The sequence below is a fragment of the Tenebrio molitor genome, chromosome 4, assembly GCF_963966145.1.
Source record: "Tenebrio molitor chromosome 4, icTenMoli1.1, whole genome shotgun sequence".
Lineage (NCBI taxonomy): Eukaryota > Metazoa > Arthropoda > Insecta > Coleoptera > Tenebrionidae > Tenebrio > Tenebrio molitor.
Window position 1 is genome coordinate 15,750,358 of NC_091049.1, and position 21,454 is coordinate 15,771,811.

Genomic DNA, 21,454 nt, shown 5'->3' on the forward strand with positions numbered 1-21,454 from the left:
CTCGGTGGCCGCATGGCACTCTCTCGCTTACTCTCGAAGTGTTAACATCGTGTTGCTTGTGATTAATTAATTTTCTCTCGTTTTAGATCGTCTGTCTGGCTCAACATCGTGCTCCGCCGATGAGTCGGATGACGCTCCGCTCTGAAAACTCCCGCAAGGGGGAAAGAAGACCAACTTCAGGAATGGCCCCCAGCCAAGTCTCTCAGGCTCCCAGCCGCGACTCTCGGGCTCCCGGCTCTAACGCCTCGGGCTCCCACCACTCGGGCTCCACAACCACAACCACAACTGAGGAATCAGACAAAACGACTTCCTCTCGAAGATCCTCAAAAGGTGAGTCCACTAAAACTAAAAAAACCGTAGCCTCGCAAAACACCCACGACCGCGTAGTCCAAGCGCTAAACCGCCCCGACTCCCCCACACAATCTTTTAACTACTCACCTCGTCACCCGAAACATCCAAAAATTAATAGTTAACTGGAACCGTACCGCGCTCCTCATAACTTCTCTGCCAATTGATGATAAATTCACGGCCCAACTGAACTCAGCCACCGGATCAAGGAACAGAACGTGTGCCCCCATTAATAAAAAAACCGCGATCAACCCCAACCCGGACAACCCCCGCAAGAAACCCCAATTCTCGGTCGTCATCACTCAGGTCGAGCACGACATCGATGAGAACGACATAAGCCAAACCCTCGCGTCTCTGGAGCTTCCGTTCGTAAGGCTCTGGAGATTCAAATCGCGGCAGACAAACAAATGCACGAAATTAATTCGAGTCATCACCGAAGACACCGTGACAGTAGACTTTCTACTGAACAGCGGTATAAACCTGTTCAGCGACCACCATCAGTGCCAACGAAGCCCCCGGAACCCACCCCCCTTCAATGCACCAAGTGCTACCAACTCGGCCACCCCGCGACCGCCTGCACAAACAAACCCGCGTGCCCCAAATGCCCCGAAACTCACGCCCCCAACAACTGCGAGGCCGCGACCCCGAAGTGTCTCCTCTGCGGAGGCGCTCACGCTGCCTGGTCACGCAAGTGCCCCAAATTCAAAGACACGCTCATCACTGACGAGACCCCAATAGCCCCCACGTACATTATCACCCCCCCCCCGCCGAGTTTGCCGACCCCGAAGTCCTCATCAACGAATCCGCGGAATTTAAAATCAACACTAAACAGACCGTCGTTTTTGTTACAAAAATCCTGTACGATCTTTTCCCCCTGCAGCGCCCCAAAATCCACGAACTAGTTGAACTCGCGTCGCGTCAAATACTTCGCACTTGCGACGGCAAAAAATTTTGGAACAAATTTAAAGTCATTACCGGACAAAAACGGAAAACGAACCACTATCTCGCGACCGACGCGCATATTTACTACACGCCACAAGAACGCGCCAACTGTTTTGCCGAACTATTAGACGGAATTCATCAAGGCCCAAACGACCCTAATTTCAACGCTACCTTTTTCGATCAAATCGCCAACAACGTTCACGCCTTCAAAAACATCCCACTCATCGACCCTCTTCCTCACCCCCTGGACGACGAACACCTTACAGACAACATAACTACCGACGAAGTCAAAACTATCATCTCTCTTTTAAAAAACACGAAAGCCCCGGGACCCGACCAAATTAGACCCATTCTTCTCAAAAACCTACCCGACTCCGCCTTCCAAGCTCGGACTGACATCTTCAATAATTGCATGAATAACCTCTATTTTCCCACCGCATGGAAAACTGCCCACACTGTCATGATCCCCAAACCGGGCAAATGCCCCAACGACCCCAAATCTTACCGCCCCATCTCACTTCTTAGCATCACTGGCAAAATCTTTGAAAGGATCTTAACTAACCGTCTCCAATTCACGCTAGAATCTAACAATCTTCTTCCCCCCGAACAATTCGGCTTTCGTGCTCAACGCTCCACACACAACCCTCTTGCTGAACTCCAAACAGGCATCACAAGACACGCCAACCTTGGCGAGTGCACCGTAGGTGTCTTCCTCGACATCGAAAAGCATTCGACAAGGTCTGGCACGACGGACTCGTACAGAAACTCCTAAACCTCCGCCTGAACCTCAAATTCACCAAACTTATCTCCTCCTTCCTAACCAACAGATCCTGCAGGATCAAAGTGAACAGAACCCTCTCGAACACCGTCCACCTGAAAGCCGGAGTCCCCCAGGGCTCCGTACTTTCACCATTACTTTACATTGTATACTGCAGAGATTTTCCCATTTCAGACATCCAGAGGACCAAGACGAGAATGTTCGCGGACGACACGGCCATCTGGTGCTCCCAGAGAAGCTCCGAGAAAGCCACGAGCATCGTCCAAAAAGAGCTTCACCGCATCGAGAAATGGACCAACCATTGGCGAGTAAAGATCAATCCCACCAAAAGCCAATCCATCCTTTTCACTTTCCCTAAAGCGCAAAAACAAAGAACACTTTTTACGCAATCGAGACTCATAATAAACCGCGACGTAATTCCGAAAAACAACAACGTCCAATATTTAGGCATCACCGTTTCCTCCACTTGCACTCTTCACGCGGATCTCAAGGCCACACTTAAAAAAGCGCGAAACCGAGCAAACTTACTGTATAAAATCCGAGGCCGACTTCGCGGCTGCGCCCCCGAAACACTCCTGTATACTTACAACTCATTCATTCGTCCGGTAATCGAATACAGAGCCCTCCTTTATTCAACACTCCCAAAACGAGCAGCATTCAAAATTTATTCATTCGAACGGCACATACTCCGCGACATGTTCAGACTCCACCGGCAACACCCATCCAACACACTTTATGACGTCACCAAAACAACACCAATCTCCGAGCGCCTCACGCTTCACCAAGCACGCTACGTTGAACGCACACTTAAAGGCAACAACACCATAGCTAAACAAACACTACACACTTCACATAAACTCCCGACAAAAAACGGACTCCTAAACCGCGTTCCAAAAAAACCCAAAGTCAAAACCAAACACCTCCCCACGGCCATACTCTCCTCAAAATACCTCGATCTTCCACCGGAACTCCAGCTACTAGTCGATGAGACACCTCTCTCGATGAGATGAAGCGGTCCACACTCCCAGCTCCCAAAGGACGAGCCCCCCATCTCCCTTCCCAGTTTCCCACTAACATCTGTTTCAGGTCACCAAGCTCCCCCAGGACCTAGAGGACACCAACCAGGAACCCAGCCACCACCGGAACCGACCAAGGCCCAGGACCAGGACCAGGACAAGGACCAGGAGCCAGACCAGGACCAGGAACAAAAAACATAGATTTATATAGAGCCACCTAAATCATTGCATTGTATAGAGTCACTTAACCTAGAATTTTTTTTTTATGCATTACTCTTGTTAACTCACTTTTATTCACATATTTTTCTTTTTTTATTTATTTTTTTTATTATATTTAAATTCGATCTCGTTTCCACTCTGCTGAAAAGGCCATAAGCCTCAATTATTTTTATAAAAAAAAAAAATTTTTTTTAAAATAATTGATTTCATTTTTTTCCATATTTTTTTCATGTACATTTAAGCATCCTCGATAAGGTAGTAAGTAGTTTGTACGCCAATTTTGGGACACCCTGTATGTAGTTTAAAATGTATTCAACACTTAATATTAAATTAATGTTAACTTTACCTAGACATGTCTTTAATTTTTCTAAAAAACAAATTAGCACTTATAATAACACAGTGTAATAATCTCCAGGTTCCCAAGCACAAATAGGTAATTGGAGACTGAGGAATCGTACTTATAGCGGGATATTATTTCTCCGAAATAAAAACTTTCGTCCGATTCTCAGAATTGCCCGCCAAGAAAAGAGCGGGTGAAAATAAATGCATCTATTAATTTATTATTAAGTACAATGCCGTAAGAGCAGTCACTTGCAGCATAAATTACTCCTTACACCATTTAAAATATGTAATTGTCAGATATGCCCTGCATAAAGTATGATATGAAACTCATTTCATTAAATTCCTTATTAATAATTTATTAATCACCAATTTCATAAGCACATTACATTAAGTACATTAACATTAAAGTTTACCATTTACTATAAAAACATATTGTTGAAACAATCCATTAAAGTGACATTAAGATAAAGTCGACTTTAACTTTATTATGAAACAGGCCAGAGTATCTTTTTTTAAATAGACCGGGTGATGACAGCACGCATGCGCATAGTATGCGGCACGTTTGATAGTTAGACAAAGCTAGTTCCCACGGCTCCATCTACATCGTCATCCGTGCCCGAAGTCTCGTCACCTGAACCTTCCATCAAATCAACGTCGACGACGCCCGCGGATTGGTTCAGACTCGATCTTTCGCGTCGTCTAGCTTTCAAGTTCGCCGTAGAATGCAAATTGAGGAGACTCACTATCAACCGGGACTTCCGCGACTCGTCGGCCACCTCAGTAGCGTGAGACTTTTGGGTCACCGCTGTGGCATCCTCCTCGAAGGTATAGGGATGAGCGGGATAGGTAAGTGGAGTAGGAGACTTTTCCAGCCTCAACAAATTGCGGAGGGTCTTCCGCATCTCCGCGACGGTTGCCAATCCTACGATACCTCGTACCTCTAATTCGAAGCCAACCTATTGACCTCAAACTTCAAGGCCATCTCGAAAATAATCCGTAATCACACGCAACCACGTAAATGAACTAGCCTCACAAATGAGTAAAATACCCAATGAAGGACACAAGACGGAAAAAAATGAAATCAATTATTTTTATGTAAAAAAAAAAAATGTTGTTACACAGTCTAGGACTGGTTTACAAATCTATGAGGGGCGTGATGACCAACTCAATAGACCGGGACCAATGGCTTAACGTGACTTCCGAATCACGAGATAGAATATAGCCTTTTTTTTCTTTTTTTTTTTTTTCGCCCTGGGTCGGAATCGAACCCGCGACCCTCGCGTCCCTGAGCCGAAACGGACTCCCTTAGGCTATATTCTGCCTAAGGTAATACAATGTAAACAAAGATATATTCGTACATCATTACCTTGAAATGTTACCGTAGTGGATTTAAAATATTTTTTTCGATTTCCAAAGCTTCTAAATTCTCTATTATGCAGGATTAAATATTGGTAGTGACTCTTGTACTTTGTGATAATATGTACTATGGCGGACAATAAATTTAGGCCGGCCTGTCATTGCCTTGACATCAAAATGTGAAGCTGGCATTATGTTCAACTAACCCCATTTTCGATTTTTGTCATTCTTGTCATCGTGACAGTGATAATCAAAATTAAAATTGGGAAAAGAAGCGTGCACCAGAGAGAAGTGCTACTACAAATCAGTTATGCTAGTACCTCATGATCTGTAAGTTACGAAAAGGGCGAAGGAAACGCCAAACAGCTTGAAAACCTTCAGTTTGACATCAGTCATAATGACAATAAATGGTCGCTTGCATTAACTTTTTTGAAATGTCAGAAATTTGCCGGCCTAAATTTATTGTCCGCCATAGTACGACTAGACGTAGCTATCATGAGAATTTCATACAGATATTTCAAAATAATTGACGTGTTAAGTGCCACTTTCAAAGACCGCCCAATCAGCAAATAAGTCCAATAGAATTTTTTTAACATTTTTCTGACGTTTACGGTAGTCTTTTCTATACCGTAGTGCACCGTTAGTACCCCGACGGAATAGAAAATGCAACCCGCAATTCAAAAGGAGAAAAACCCGGACATTTACCGCTTCGATGTCCGGCTTTTTGTTGCAATGTATTGTGGGTTGCACTTTCTATTCCGTCGGGCTCATTATTCCTCGTAAATCACCCTGTATACATAAGGATGACACACAAAATAGCAAGAAATTATTTCACATCATTTTTCCACTATGTTCAAACAATCAAACTCCTTTCGCATCATTTGAATTCTTAATGCAACACCATACTAATGTTCATAGCATTAAATTTGAAAGGAAACAATTGGAATTTTAACACAAGAAGCTTTTAAAATTTGGAAGCAAGGCATTGAGAAAGAAAGCAAATCCTTCTACTACCTGAATGCAACTAGAAGTACTGAAAGCACTTTGGGAAAAATATATTATTACGAATGCCACAGAAGCAATTTAACTAATTTTAAAAGCAAATGTGTTGTGCGTGCACCGAAAGTAAGTGGCAGTATTAAAATTAACGGAGTGTGTACATCGCGAATTAGAACAGAAGTCCATAGTGATGGAAGTAAGGTTTGTGTTGAGTATGTCACCACACATGTCGGTCATGAGCTCGAACTTCATTGTCAACCATTATCTGAAAACGAAAAAAGTGACATTATTGAACAAATTCGCTTAGGAGTTTCTTTCGACACCATATTAAAAAAAGCGAGAAATATAGAAGGGAATGAGTGTAGTAGATTAAATTTGTTAACACTTAAAGACATTCGTTATTTGGCGGAAAAAAATCATCTTACTGGTAAACGACACAAATCGGACTTTGTAGCAGTTGAAATGAAAGTGTCTGAATGGAATTCTGACGGTCAAAATGTATTTATTTTCAAAAAAATTGGGGACCATCACAACATTCTCGAAGTGGATGATTTTGCCCTAGCCTACATGAATAAAGAAATGGAATACATGCTAAAGACTTACGGACCCAGGATTATTTGTTTGGATGGAACACATGGAACTAATCCCTACAACTTTGAGTTAACCACTATCCTTGTCTTAGATGATCAACATATTGGGCATCCAGTTGTGTTCCTCATTTCGAACAGGAAGGACACCATTATACAAGAGACAAGAGGTCTTACTAACTGAGCTGAAGAGCATTATTGGTGTGTCGATTCCTGAGTATTTGATGACTGATGATACTCCCATATATTGGAATGCATGGAATAATGTTATGGGCACTGTGCCACAACGTCTTTTATGTATGTGGCACATAAAAAAGAATTGGGCCATTCAGTGCAGGTCTAAAGTAACTGATCCAGAAAAACGGGAAAAAATTCAAAAAGATCTGGACCAAATCCGGAAAGAAACAGAAAAGACTGAATTTTTTCGATTAAAAAACAATTTCATTCAGTACTTACAGCATTCCAAAGAAATGTCATTCGTAAATTACTTACAAACATACTACTTCCAAAATGAAGAACGAATATCTGCATGGGCCCACTCATACAGAAAACACGCAAGAATCAACACCAATATGCATTTGGAGGCTCTACATAAAAATTTAAAATACAAATATTTTTGTGGTAAGACAGTTAGAAGACTAGAAACTTGTCTGGATGCTTTAGACAAGCTCATAACAGACAAGTCTTGGCAGAGAATTGCTAAATTTTAAGACCTACAGCTACTCATCGGGATCTTCTTGTTAACAAGTTCCACAAGCGAGCAATGTCTATGAGTTTAGAAGCAGTCGCTGAAGAAAGTTCGTGTAAATTTCTTGTACACTCAGCAACTAAAATTGATTTTTACCAAGTGGATTTAGTTGATGCTGACTGCAATTGTCGTACTCTTCGTTGTGAACAGTGTAATATCTGTATCCATCGCTTTAAGTGCTCTCTCCCTAGGTTAATAATAATTTTCATTATTAACCAAGGGCAATAATTAACAGCCGTCACCTAGCAACGAAAGATTTTCGTTGATTTCATTGGTTAACGTAGACGATTTTCATAGCAACCCTTGAAAAATGAGAACTCGGAACGTCGCATCGGACAAAATTATTTAATTAATAATTATTATCAGAAAGGGTTTTAACGTATCTAGACTGGCTCGCATCCGGTACAGGTCCAAGAAAAGCTTCAACGAGCTCGCGAGCGGGACAAATTGTTCTACGACCGGAAACGCAGACCCCTCAGCTTCGAGGAAGGCGACCTAATCTGGAAACGGAATGATTTGTCACTCTCACCGTGGTGGAGATTTTTTTTGACGGCTTGAATAAATCGTGCGACGTCCAGTGTGACACCGTTTCGTCGCAGTAGCGGATCCCGAGCAATCGCGGCGGACGTCGGAAAAACTCGATCTTGACTTTTCTCTGTTTTTCGACTCCTGATTGTGAGACCCTTCAGGTCGAAAACCTTCAGTTTCAGTCCGAGCGACTGTACAGCTCAAAAAAAAATTTCAATTTCCTTGTTCGTGATGAGCAATTCTCAGACGGGCGGAATTGCGAACGTGTTACCGTCCAAAATTTTCCCTATTCCCTGCGAGATGCAGGAACCGGGCAAGCCGCCCGCCCCTGTAAACCTGGACAAAATAAATGTTGTGCTGCCTTTTGACTCTTGTCTCTCTCTCTCTTCCGCACCCCAATCTAGACACCTGAAGTCTGTTTTGTGGCCGGCCCGCCTTTTGGGTCGTAAAGCTTGTTTGACACGATACTAAATTTTTGAGAAAATTTACCAGTAAATGAGAGAGGACCAATGAACGATCAGGATCTGACAAAGACAGACTATGATCCTGATCGTTCATTGGTCCTGTCGAGGGTCTCTCTCATTTTCTAACAAATTTACTACGAAATTTAGCATCGTGTCAAACAAGCTTAATACTACACAATGTGGGATTAGTGGTAAGAAACATTATTTTGTTCGATGCGCCCGTGTTATATTCGTTCTCGACAGGTGAAGCGGCTCAAAAATTGTTCAAATCTCTGAGGGAAAAGTATGTTAGACATAAGAAAGAAAAAGAGAAATGGGGCGAAGTGGAACCGGGGCATATTTCCAAAAGGAGTGGCATCTATTTAAGTTGTTGCAATTTCTTGATGACGTTCTAAAGCCACGAAAAACAATTGGCAATATTTTACAAGCCAGTAATGTGGAAATACAAATAGAGGAAAACATTTCTCAAAATCAAATGTTTGAGGCTGGTGTAGTGTCTCCTGTGTCACAGTCGACAGTTGATAAAGGTGTGTCTGATACAGATTCGCCAAAAAGTGTTGAGGAATCTTTGATACAAGAAGTGACATTTACTCATGGAACTTCACATTCAGATGCAGAGACTTCGTCTACCTCCACAAAAAGTGCGCCAGGAATGAAGTGGGGAGTGCGGAAGAAACGGAAGCTTGACGAACAAGTTTCCGATGCATTGGAAAAAATTACAAACAGAATGACTTTAAATGCTAACCCGAAGAATGAATATGTAGCATCATTTTGTAATAGCATTCATCAAGAGATGTTTAAAATGCCAGATGATGTGATGGAAGACGTCAAAGATGATGTATTTGCCTTGCTTGTTCAAGCAAGAAAAAAAAACATGTCAAATTAGAAGTTCACAGTAACATATATTTAAGTGTTAATAAACATATAAATCTTATTGTATAGCATTATTCTGCCATGGAACACTTCCATTTTCACTGTTAACACTGCTGAACAGGTTGTAGAGTAGCATTCTGACCTGATGGTACTTCTTCTCGGTATAATGGTACCGTTATAATCATTACCAATAAATGTTGAGGGTGCATAGGTTCTCTCAGATACTGGCATAGTATCTTCATGTTTTTTAATAAAATTATTTAAGCACAAAGTTGCTTTGATGACCTTATGGACATTAACTGGATTTTTGGATATGAAAGTGTGGAAAATTCTAAACCGAACAACTAAGATGCTCTAAATATAAATTTATTTGAAGGCCCGTTATTACTTTTAACGTAGGTACCTTATTCAATGCTGAAAATGTTGCCCTTTATGCGTGATACACAAGCCTGTGCCCTCCGCGCCATTGATGCACGAACGCTTTAAAAAACTTCACGATCTTCCCGAATTTGGGCACTAGCTGCCACGGCTCCTCCAGTTAGTTGTTCTACCAAATTTATCGACTGGCTATAGACCAACTACCCCCATAAAAAAATAACAAGTTCACATGGATTTAAATCCGGAGATATTGGCGGTGCAGAGGTGAAGCAGGAGAGTTTCAAAACTCATAAATACAAGGAGACAATGCCTATGCCTGCAAAGCATATTTACTGACACCGGTTTTAAATCCCACAACGCAAACAGAAGTCAATAGAACTACAATACCGCCCACAAACCAAAGCCATCAATGTGTTAGGTGCTGTTTATTTTATCAACGATGCCTGGTAACAGGTTACAAATCAAACTATAAATAATTGTTTTCAGAAATTGGGAAACATATTCGAAACACTATTGCAAATGAGGATTTTTCAATAGAAGACGACCTACCATTGAAAACTTTAGCTCAGGCAATAGACATTAGTGCCAATAATTTAATATAGACGTCAATTTAACAATAGAAGATACAGATACTGTACCCAGTGACAATCATGCGCGGGCAGAGACTGTGGATCTTTCAGATGAATCAGATGAGGAACCAGAAATTAATAACGAAATGAATGTAACAAGAGGAGAGACACAGATTGTGAAATCTCGACCGACAGAAACCGAAGACCAACAGAGTTGGAACGAGAGGAACGTTCAAACACTCTCGGCAGCGACAAGTTCCACAGCTACAATGGGTGCAGCCTACTGCTTCGGCTTCCAAACGTACAAGGAAGACGGACCTGGAGAAACGCGCCAGGACAGAACAGCAAATTGGAGCTTCATCGCACCAACAGGTCAACAATCGTGGGTAATGCCAGACGATTGGTACGCCAATCGAAATCAAAGGCGAAACTTACCTGGCGCCAGGATCTACAGTTATCAAACATTGTGCGACGCATGATCAAGACTCAGCGCTGATTAGCAGAGAGCACACAAGTAAAACCGGAATATAAACTCAAGTTTTGGACCGGACCAAAAAGCAACCGAGGCCACGGCGAGCAGCATCGAGTAAAAAATAAAAAAGGTGGACCCAGCGACGCATGTTAAAATTAAATGTGCAAACTGCAGTGGCAACCACCTTGCAAATAGCACAGACTGTCCCGTCAATGCAGAGCGCTTAAAGTACATCAACCATACTCCTCATAATGTTTGCGTATGTACTACACACACAAACTACATAATCTTCTCGCCATTTCGAAAGGCGAGTATGTAACAGACTTTCCGAAAACGCACCGAGCACTGTTGAACCAGATATCGTGTAGCGTGGATAATGAAAATTGCTTGTGCATGCGAAACAACAGTCCCCAACGCTACTCAGTGCTGTATTAGTCACACATTCATAGGCATAGGGCCTCCTGCCGCCGTGCCTAACATGGCGAATAAAGTCGCGAAACGCAGAAATACCAATGCCTCGCAGTCGAGCCCGTCACAGAAGGAAGAGGGTCCTCTCGCTATACAGATGGCCACCCCGGTCTAGTTCAAGAAAGAGGACCTAGCTGATGTGCGGAAATTGATTCAAGTCAGCACGGCCAATCTTACTCTTTATCAGTCACCACCGAACGTCCTGCAAGCACGCCATCGGCAGACAACAGAATTACTTGATAGCCGCAGATTTGGACCTGCAAGAAGTTTTTGTCAATGTTAACGACACCAACAACATCCAAAACGGAAACACAACGCCTGTTGAAGAAATAAATCGCGTGTTTGAAGAAGCAATCGCAGCAAAAATGCCAGCACAACCGGGCAAGAACGTCAACCCCCTTAGCCACACTTCTACAAGTCCCAGCTGCGACTCCTAAGCACAGGGTTTACATCCAAACGGCTCAAGACTGCGTAGGGATACTCATGTCCAGACCCCCTCGTGACTTCGGTATCCAGGTGGACAAGGTGGTCACGCTCCGGGACAACATAGTCCCGCTCCAATCCCGCTGCCCCTTAGTTTTTAAACTGGAGGAATCAAAACTCCCAAAAGAGCTGAAGCTCACTGTCCGACCTGCAAATAACACCTGGCCAAAAATACAAATATTTGATGTCCAGGAGAGTGTCACCAAAGAACAACGAACAACTACAGCTACAGAAACTGACAAACCAAGACCTACCCGAGTCCGTTCCAGAGAACTTTATCGGAAAAATGTTTAACCCTTTATAGTACACTGGTCGATATTTTAACGAAGTAAATAAAAAAGTTGTGACAAATCGACACCGGTCTAATATTGGACCACATGATTCTGGGCGTATTACAGAAGCGCACACTGGTGAAAAATCCGACCAGTTTATCTAAATGTGCAAGATAAAGTGGAAACGGTTCAATTTTCAACCAGTATCCGCCAATAGCAAGTGCAGTTTATAAGCTTGTATTGTGCAACGTTTCAAAGAAAAGTATTGTTTCTCGTTATTGTTTACAGAATATTCTTGAATATTGGTGGGTAAGTACAACCTTATGTGTGGATTAATATGTAATAATTATAAATGTGGTGCACATTTGCGCTAGGATAATATTTACTATCATAATTGACATTTGGCGGGAAATGTTTTGCGCATATACTCTTTTTAGTTGGCGGACCGCCAATTATAGTTTGCATTAGAAATATAAGTAATCATAAATCTCCCAATTATTTGAGTATGCGGGTAATTTTGGTGGAGTAAAAAAATTTTCTAGCTCTTACTAGCGATTTGGTTATGTCGAACAAATACAAGAAAGTATTGTTTTTATCTGGGTAACAGGAGATGGATTCGAAAACAAAAATTAATATGGAAGAACTAGGCCTAGCAGCCCCTTCACTAGTTTTTGAATTCACTGACTCTATTACTGACGACCAAACTTTCGACGCAGATCTCGGCGGAGACTCTGATGCTGATGACAACATTCCAGAGCTTTCTTCATCATCTGCTAGTACGTCAAGAGGAACGAAAAGAAGTTTAACTCATATAAATGAAGAACTGAATTTCGACAGTGACGATTCAATAGCTTTTCCAGATTTTGACCCTAATATAAATCCCAAACCTACAACAGTTTATGCTTTTTCTTCCGATGACGACGAACCTCTTGCCAATGCTGTTCCCAAATCCACAATGAAGAAAACACAACAACGATATCAAGATGAAGAGTTTTCATGGGCAAAATACCCGTATTTGCCACACGTGTTCCCGGCAAGTACTTTTGTAGAAGATTCCGGACCTACAATTTCCACCAGCCAGTCACCTGTTGAAATTTTCTCCAGCATCATGGGCGATGATTTTCTTAATGTCATTGTAACTGAGTCTAATCGTTATGCACAACAAAAGAATAATTCTCTTGAGTTCACTTTAGAAGAGTTGAAGGCTTTTCTTGAAATCTTAATCATAATTATTTACCCAGCTTACGACTCTATTGGTCGTCCGACCAAAATTTTCGTCACCAAAGAATATCGAATATTATGCCTCTCAAAAGATTCCTGAAAGTACTTCGGTTTCTACATATCAATGATAATGAAAACAATGAAAACATGCCAAAAAAAGTAGACTCCGATTTTGACAAACTATACAAAATTAGACCTATGATTACATATTTGTCAAACAACTTCTTGAACGCTTACAATCCAGGGAGAAACTTGGCCGTTGATGAAAGCATGGTGGCTTTCAAAGGAAGGACCCATTTGAAGCAATATATGCCACAAAAACCGATAAAAAGAGGATTGAAAATATGGGCGTTGGCATGTTCTTCAACGGGCTATCTACTCAATTTTTCTGTATATGAAGGGAAGAAGGCAAGTGATGAAGAAGGCTCCTTGGGTGAAAAAACCGTCTTAGAACTAACCAAACCATTTGAAGGCAAATATTATTGTGTATATTTTGACAATTTTTTTACAAGCTTAATGGCCGTTTGCACCAGTAGCGGTTAAATTTTAAACGACAGATAACGACTACTTTAAACACCACTGTCATTGCACCACTTACTAACCAGTGGTTAGTGCCCATCCTAACCAGCGAAAATTAACCAGTGCTCTGAGTAGCGGTTAAAGTGTCGGTTACATGATTGTGTCATTCTTGTGTCATCGATTGGAATTATGGATCTCGCAGAAATGATAAATCTTGATATTCATGAAGAAGACGATGATCTCGACGTACTAGAGTTTTTGGAAAATGGAATTCCTCGACAAATTTACGAAAGAAATAATTATTTCGATACTTAGATGATGTGGCGTTGTGACGTCGATTCATATTATTTCTTTGATGTAATTTGTCTCGTTGTAGGTGCTACAACGCTACGCTAACACCACAGACAATTAAACTATAGTAAGACGTCGCATTGCTACCCAATTTTTGGAAACACGATTCCAGCGCGGCGCGAGCAGTTGGCCGAACTAATTTTATAAAGCATGCTTGATGGAGTTGTTTAAATTAATAATTTTGTCCTCATTTAATATTAATTTCAAATGTAAAATGTCTTTAAAATGCACAACGTTTTATTAATTATAAGAAAAATTAACAATAAATGAATTAAATTAAAAACTAGAACCAAAACTAAAATTAAATATTCTGAAAATCCCCATTTTCTTCGTAAGTAACATGTCTTTGACGATTTTTTTTTTAAATTCTCTTCTTACGTCCTGCAAAAATTCTCTCAATTATAAGTTTTACAGATATGGTTCAATATGCTCCCCATTTTTATTAGCTACCATTTGCAATCGTCTTCACTAGTGATAGATGGAGCAACATCAACATCGCACCGAGCGGCAGAAACAATCATATATAGTGGAACCAGAAATATAGTGTTTTTATGAACTCTGGTCGATAATTTCTTTTACAATTTTGGGGTCACTTTTATTACCAATTTGAAGAGTTATAAATCTTCTATGACAGATGTTTTTGAGCCGTCTGAAAATGGACCATCGGCTCTACCTAGCCCAGTCGCGCGACGAATGCCAGAAGTTTATTGCCCTGCCATAACTGACCCTCTCAAGTTAATGTACTCCATCCCTCATAAAAACACTATATTTCTGGTTCCACTATACCTTGAGCTGAAGGCTCCTGAACGATTAACGGAATGCTGGAATCAGCTACCTCAGAGACAAATATGCATATAGCTTCTGCAAATGATAGCTAATAAAAATGGAGGGCATATTGAACCATATCTGGAAACTCATAATTGAGATAGGTAATCTTCAAAACCAGAATTTTTGCATGTCTTCATGTTATGACGCACAACTTTTGAGTTAGGACTATCTCTGCACAGCAAGAGGCCTTCATCTTTTCTATAAATATTGGGTTTTTCACTGGTATATTAATCATTTAAAAAACTTAATAACTCAGGAAGATATGAACGAACAAAATTTGTACCGTTTTTTTCGGCCCACTGTGTATTTTAGTTTCAATTTTAACTTGTCATGCTCCTTAAAAGAATAGGTACCGGGGGCACACACTATTGTTTGGTTTCTTTTTGTCTTGAATTGAAACTGAAAATATAACTTTATTAAGAAGTTTCATCACTTAAGTTTTTACCTTTATAAATTACGTAGCAGATTCACAAATTGCCCAAAAAGTAGAAAATGTTATTTTTTTCCTTTCTTTATTGTTTTCTTATTGACAATTTCTCAATACTGAAAACGTTGGCTATTGTAATTACTTTCATTTAATAAATGGCACTAATTCCTACCTTTTTATTCACAGAAAGTCTTATATCTTTAAAAAGTACAATTTTATTTTTCTCAGAAAAGTGTAACATTTGACAAATATTTTTTGACTGTTTTAAATACAACGGTAATAGTCGAAATTTTACGAATAAATACGACGGAGTGTTTTGGCCAACTGCGTGCGGAGCAGCACCGTCGAAGCTATTCCAACATTATTATATGGGATTGAAGTGTCTTACTATAGTTTAATTGTCTGTGGCTAACACTAATTTTTTATTAACACCACTGCTACGCCCAAGAACTCCTGCAGAACAGCTGTATAACGAAAGCCATATTCGAACTCGTAGTGTAGTGGAAAGATGTTTTGGAGTGTTAAAACGAAGATTTCCGATATTAGCATATGGCTGTAGACTACAAATTAATAAGGAGCTAATAATTATAGTTATAACAAGCGTTTTGCACAATATTTGTCTAGAAGCAAATGACATCGATGCACCTCCAGCACCTGAAGAAATAAATGACCAAGATCTGGAGGTTCAAATAAACAAAGGACAAATAGCAGCCGTTGAAGGAGTAGAAGCTCCAGTTCATTATCGAACCAGAGAAATATTAATAGAACAACATTTTGCAAATTTGTAAACAAAATAGTGATTTTTTAATTTTATATTTTGAACTAACGTACATTAATAAATATTATACACCAAGTGAATTAAACATCCGTTTATTCACGAAAAGATGTTGATCTCACAAGCACGTAGTGCGAGTGTGATCATATCTTTGAGTGAATAACAATGTTTAATTCACGAGTCGTATATATGTTTTTATTCAATTTTGACGATATTTTGAACAAAAAATAGAATGATATTCAAATCACACGAATTAGTTTAGAACAATCATGTAGACTGCGTAAAACATTTTCGTGAGAACAAGTTGTTTACATTTTTCCAAACTTGTGGTACTTGTGACGTTTGCGCGAAAAATGGCTGGAATCGTAGAAGATCAAGACAAAACGGAAGTTTTTGTACCCCCGGCAGTTCTGCATGAAGCATTGAATGCTTTGAATAAAGTGGTGCCAGCCAAATCAAAACATTCGTATGAAAAAGAATATGCGATTTTTTAATCCACTAGTGAATTAAATTTTTTTTAATTCACTAGTGAATCAAATCCACAAAATTTCACTAGTGAATCATTGCCTGCTTATGACGGTTGTTATGGAGTTAATAAAGTCACTTTAAACTGTCAAAATTGAATAAAATTAATGAATGTTTTTATTTGTTTTTAGTTTTTTCTAATAATAATTCCAATTGGACTTCCATTATCGCCAAATCTCACTCTTGTTTTCTAATTTCAAATTGATGTAGTTCGTCTGCTCTTCTCCTTTGAATTGTCAATTTTCGTTCAGTTTCTTCAATCATTTTTATTTGTAACTGCTCGGATCTTTGTAAAATTGCTAATTGAATTGTTCCAATTTCTTTCATTATAATTTCACTCCATGCCTTACTCTTGTCTTGCCACGTCACCGCGTCTGTTAGGAGCCCGTGCCCTCTTCTTTTCATCTTTTTGTTGGCTCATTTTGAATCTATTTCGCACAATTTATTTGCACAACACAAGCACTATTCATGTGACATAATAAAATGACAAATTCAAAAATAATGATTTTGTTTAATTTTGAGACGTTGCCAAACGTATCTCCCGATTACCTAACAGTTTGTTGTAAGTTGAACGGTGCAATGCAAGTTCTGGTTAACACGATGGTTAAATTTAACGGTGGTTATCTAACCTAGACATTTAAGCAAAACTGGTGCAAACGGCTATTAGTCTGCTGTCTAAACTACACTCACCGGCAGAAAAAGCGGAACACCATTATTATTTAAAAATCTATCGTCGTGGTATGTGGTTGCTCTTTTTCAATCAGTCTCTTGAAACCTTCTATCAGCTCTGTGACGACTAGCAAGAGGAGGCCTCAATAGCATTAGCTGCATAACGGAAACAACAACAGCTTTCAACCAAAGCTACTGCTCTGGCAATATTTACACCAGCTAGAGGCATTTTTTTACGTTCTGCACTTAAATTCGAAGTTAACAACAATAAAAAATTACAAAAGTTATAATGCGAAATTGCTAGTAAAATAGCCTATGCTAATGCTCAAGGTTATGTTTGCTATCATTGCCTCTTGGTCAAAATATATCAAAATAGGTATTATGGGAATAATTTGTTGTTGACTAATTATTGTTCCGTTTTTTTTGCCGGTGAGTGTACTTGACCGAAAACTGTTCATCGCCAAGAATAATCTGGAGATAATAAATCAAGAGGGCAACCCACCAACGTTCCAACCTCCGAAAGGCAGCAGCTTCATCGACATAACACTCACCACCTGGAACGCCGCTGCTGATGTGGACGAATGGTTGGTAGACGAAGATTTTGTTACATCTAATCACAACGCAATCAGGTTCACGATCACGGACAACACGCCAAACAACCAGTCAACAAACAACACCCCGGAGTGACTGCAGTCACGTCACGGCAGGAAACATTTCGTCCACCGGTGGATGGACGAGGTTGAATTATTTAAAAATCTATTTGCGAGAAAAGGACCTGCATGCGGTAATGTCCGGGGCTAAAGAGGAGTATAAAAACAAGCTGTACGCCGCACAGTGGGAAAAAATACCGAAAAGCTGGCCAAAAGTCGAAAAAATCAAAATAATTATTGAAAACTCTAGGTTTTTTTGTATGTCACTTTTAATTCAAGATTTTTGAATGAGATTCGCGAAAAATACAGCTAGATTCATCATTAATTCATTAGACTAATAATTACAGGTTTACAATTAATAAATATTCTGTGGTACATTTCATTCTACATTTCTTGGGGAGGATGATCCATTTTGTTGCACTTTATTAACCCTATCGAAATAAGAAGCGAAACAATTAACAGCAATTCCTCTCGGAATAATTTATGTGCGAAAAAGTCCCTAATTCAGACTTCGATTTTTCGACTTTTGGCCAGCTTTTTGGTATTATTTCCCACTGTGCGCCGCAAAGTAAAGAAGCTGGGACAATATTTGTGATTACGTTAGTTAACTGATTTTGTATATGAGTTGTCGGTGACCAAAATAAAGGTTGATTAAAGTTTTATCTCTACTTCTTCAGTAGTTGCAGCAAAAAAAATTTTTTTCTTGTATGCTAAAGAAGAAGTCGGCAGGGTATGTGGGGGTCATTTGATGATTTCGGTCACTTTGACGTGTTTGACGTATTGCTCAAAATGCCTAGAACTTGTCGGGCGTCCCAATTTTAGGCAGTTAAGTGATTTTGAGCCAGGTCGAATAGTGGTCCTTCGAGAAGGGGGTTTATCTTTTCGCCAGATTGCAGCCCGTTTAAACCGATCGGTGTCAGCTGTGGTGAACTGTTATCATGTTTGGTCCGAGGAAGGACGAGAACAACGAGCCAGACGTTCAGGACGTCCCCGACAAACAACAGCAAGTCAAGACCGTCGCCTAAGACTGCTGGCTGTGAGGGACCGTTTTTCGACCACACGTTCGATTGCAGACCAATGGTTTGGAGAAGAAGGCAGAAGGGTAACCACTAGAACCATCTACAGGCGAAAAGATCTTTTCGGCTCATGTCTTACCGACCGTACTTTGTGTTACCACTCACCGCTGCTTACAAAAGCCAACGGTTAGAGTGGTGCCAAGAAAGGTTACAGTGGGATGAAGAATGGCATCAGTATATACCATTGAAATTATTTTAGACAAATCAAAAGAGAACAGGTGAAAATGCAGCCCTTCAAAGAATAATTTCATTAAACATGTTTTTATTTTATTAATTAGAAGCTTTAAACGCGTTTAAATGTTACACACGCGATAATGGAATCGCCCTTGGTGTGAAAAACTAGAATAGATGGTGGTGTAAAACTCCATTCTACATATAAAAAAAAAATTATCGCAGTTTCTTTAACAGTGCTAGTATTATTACACCGTCCTCATATGAGGTTAATACAGAAACTGTATCTAAAACACACTTACCTACAATGAAGCATAACTGAACATACAGGGTCGCTAAAATGTATGGATACAGCTAAATATTTTCAGAACGGTTTAGCAGAATTCGTTAAAATTTGGCATACAGTTAAAAGTGTTTAAATTCTACCATCCGAGATTTTTTTAATTTTCTAACATCGTTTATTTTGAAGTTAGAAGACTAAATTGATTTTTTTTTAATGACACGGGGGTCAAGTTTAATATCTGTAAAAAGAGTATTTTTTGTGAATTCAATGATGTAACACATGTAACACATGCATCATATCTTATTTTAATCGAAATTTTATAAAAAGTTATCGAAATAATAAAATTTTTAAAAACGTTAAATTTAGTTGGCCTTGGAAATGTCTTTAGCTACCGTTAGTTCTTTGCCGCCTATATTCAATTATGGACGCTGCGCTATTTGAAAAATGGTTTTTTGAGCAACTGATACCGAATCTTCCTCCAAAATCTGTCAGAGTGCTCGATAATGCTAGTTATCACAGTCGACAATTGGATAAAGTTCCTACAAAAAGCAGCAGGAAAACGGGCATGGTTGATTATATGGCAAGAAAGGACTTCCAATTCCTGAAAAGGCAACACGCTCTCGTTACTATTGTGTGTTAAATCCTATCGAAATGGTATGGAGCCAATTAAAACATAATCAGAAAAGTAAATAACACACCTAATTTAGGTGAATCGGTCATACGGGCAACTAGAGAGTCTGTGGACGAAATTGATTCTGTTCTTTGGTCTGCCTGTATACGCCATGTCATCGACGTGGAGAATAGTTATTAGCGGAACACGGAAGTTCCTCAATTAATTATTAATTTAAATGATGAGGATGAGGGTGACGAAGAATTTTTTGAAGAAATCGAAAAGGAAAAAAATTAATTAACGTTTGTGTATATACATATTTTACCTGTTAAATATTGTTAAATATTTTTGATTACTTATAAATTTATTCAGTTCCAGTTGTTTTTTTTTTGTGGGTTTGTTAGGGGTAGAGATTCTGTTACGTTTTTCTATGGGTAACAAATTAAGTCATTCCGAAATTATTATTGAAAAATAATAAGAAAGTGAGTGTGAGAACGCAGCAAAAAGCAATATTTACCTGATGCTTGCCCTTCGTGGAGTTGGCACTGCACGACAAAGGGGCAATAAATTTAAGAATTATTTATGGTTGTTATAAGACACTTTGCTGTCCTATTGTAAAATGATTTACAATTTAAGTCAGAATTGACTATTTCTAGACGAGGACTTTACAATGTTTTTTGCGGTGCACCCGAACTGCGGTCGGCGGTCAGAAAATTTAACTTATTAGGCAATCACCAACTTTTTGGGACCGAGTTGGGTATGACTATCTAGTGTTATTGTTGGCAGTATTTCGGTGATAACTAAGGCTAGGGCCACACTACAGACTAAATAATTGGCCGATAATTTAGTCCGATTGGGTAGCTTCCGCGCACACCAGGCAAAGTAAACTGTTTGGTTGGCTGTTGGTGGCGTTGGTGCGCAGACAGCCGACTATTAATCGGCCGACTGCTTATGCACAGTTGATAAAATCAATACGATTTTAATTAAATATGACATCTGACATAGGATAAAGATATCCTTTAGTTCAACATATTGAATACCTTTCATAATCATATATTACAAATCAAAATTTTTGTACTGTGCCAGGACTCACTGCTGATTTACTACATAAAGCTGGTCTTTTTTCAATTTCTTCAATTCTAATAACGAGTCATTAATTACGGAATAAGGCTAATGTGACGGCGGAGAAGACAGCAATGAAAAATGGATTACAAAGGTGGTTTAAAAAAACCTGTCGGAGCAATAAAGGAGAAAGTAAAAAAAAAACACAAAAATTTAAACTTTATGAAGGGTCCTAATAGAATTTGAAAGTTTATTCGAATTCATGGTCTTTTTTCACTTTTGGTAATGAACAAAAATAACGAATAAACTGTTATTGTCATAGTTCATAGTGGCGCGTTCCGACTGCGTCTTTACCTTAGTATTAACGCATGTGTAAAGGAATCTAGTTTAATTCTGAATTATAGATATTTAAATAATAAAGCACGTCTCATTTTTTGCTGGAATA

At 39.6% G+C, this 21,454-nt stretch overlaps 2 long non-coding RNA genes across 2 annotated transcripts in view; both read right to left on the bottom strand.

Moving 5' to 3' along the window:
- Positions 1 to 3,781: 3,781 nt before the first annotated feature.
- The window catches only part of LOC138127641 (uncharacterized), a 31,343-nt gene continuing 13,670 nt past the window's right edge, over positions 3,782 to 21,454 (bottom strand). Inside the window, exon 3 of the long non-coding RNA XR_011158308.1 lies at positions 3,782 to 6,265. This is a non-coding gene — a long non-coding RNA (uncharacterized lncRNA). The remainder of the gene's footprint in view (positions 6,266 to 21,454) is intronic.
- On the bottom strand, positions 6,272 to 19,634 carry LOC138127642 (uncharacterized). The gene is made up of 3 exons (XR_011158309.1): positions 15,361 to 19,634; positions 15,207 to 15,304; positions 6,272 to 15,160 (listed from the first exon to the last, which is right to left on the bottom strand). It is a non-coding gene; the product is annotated as an uncharacterized lncRNA (long non-coding RNA).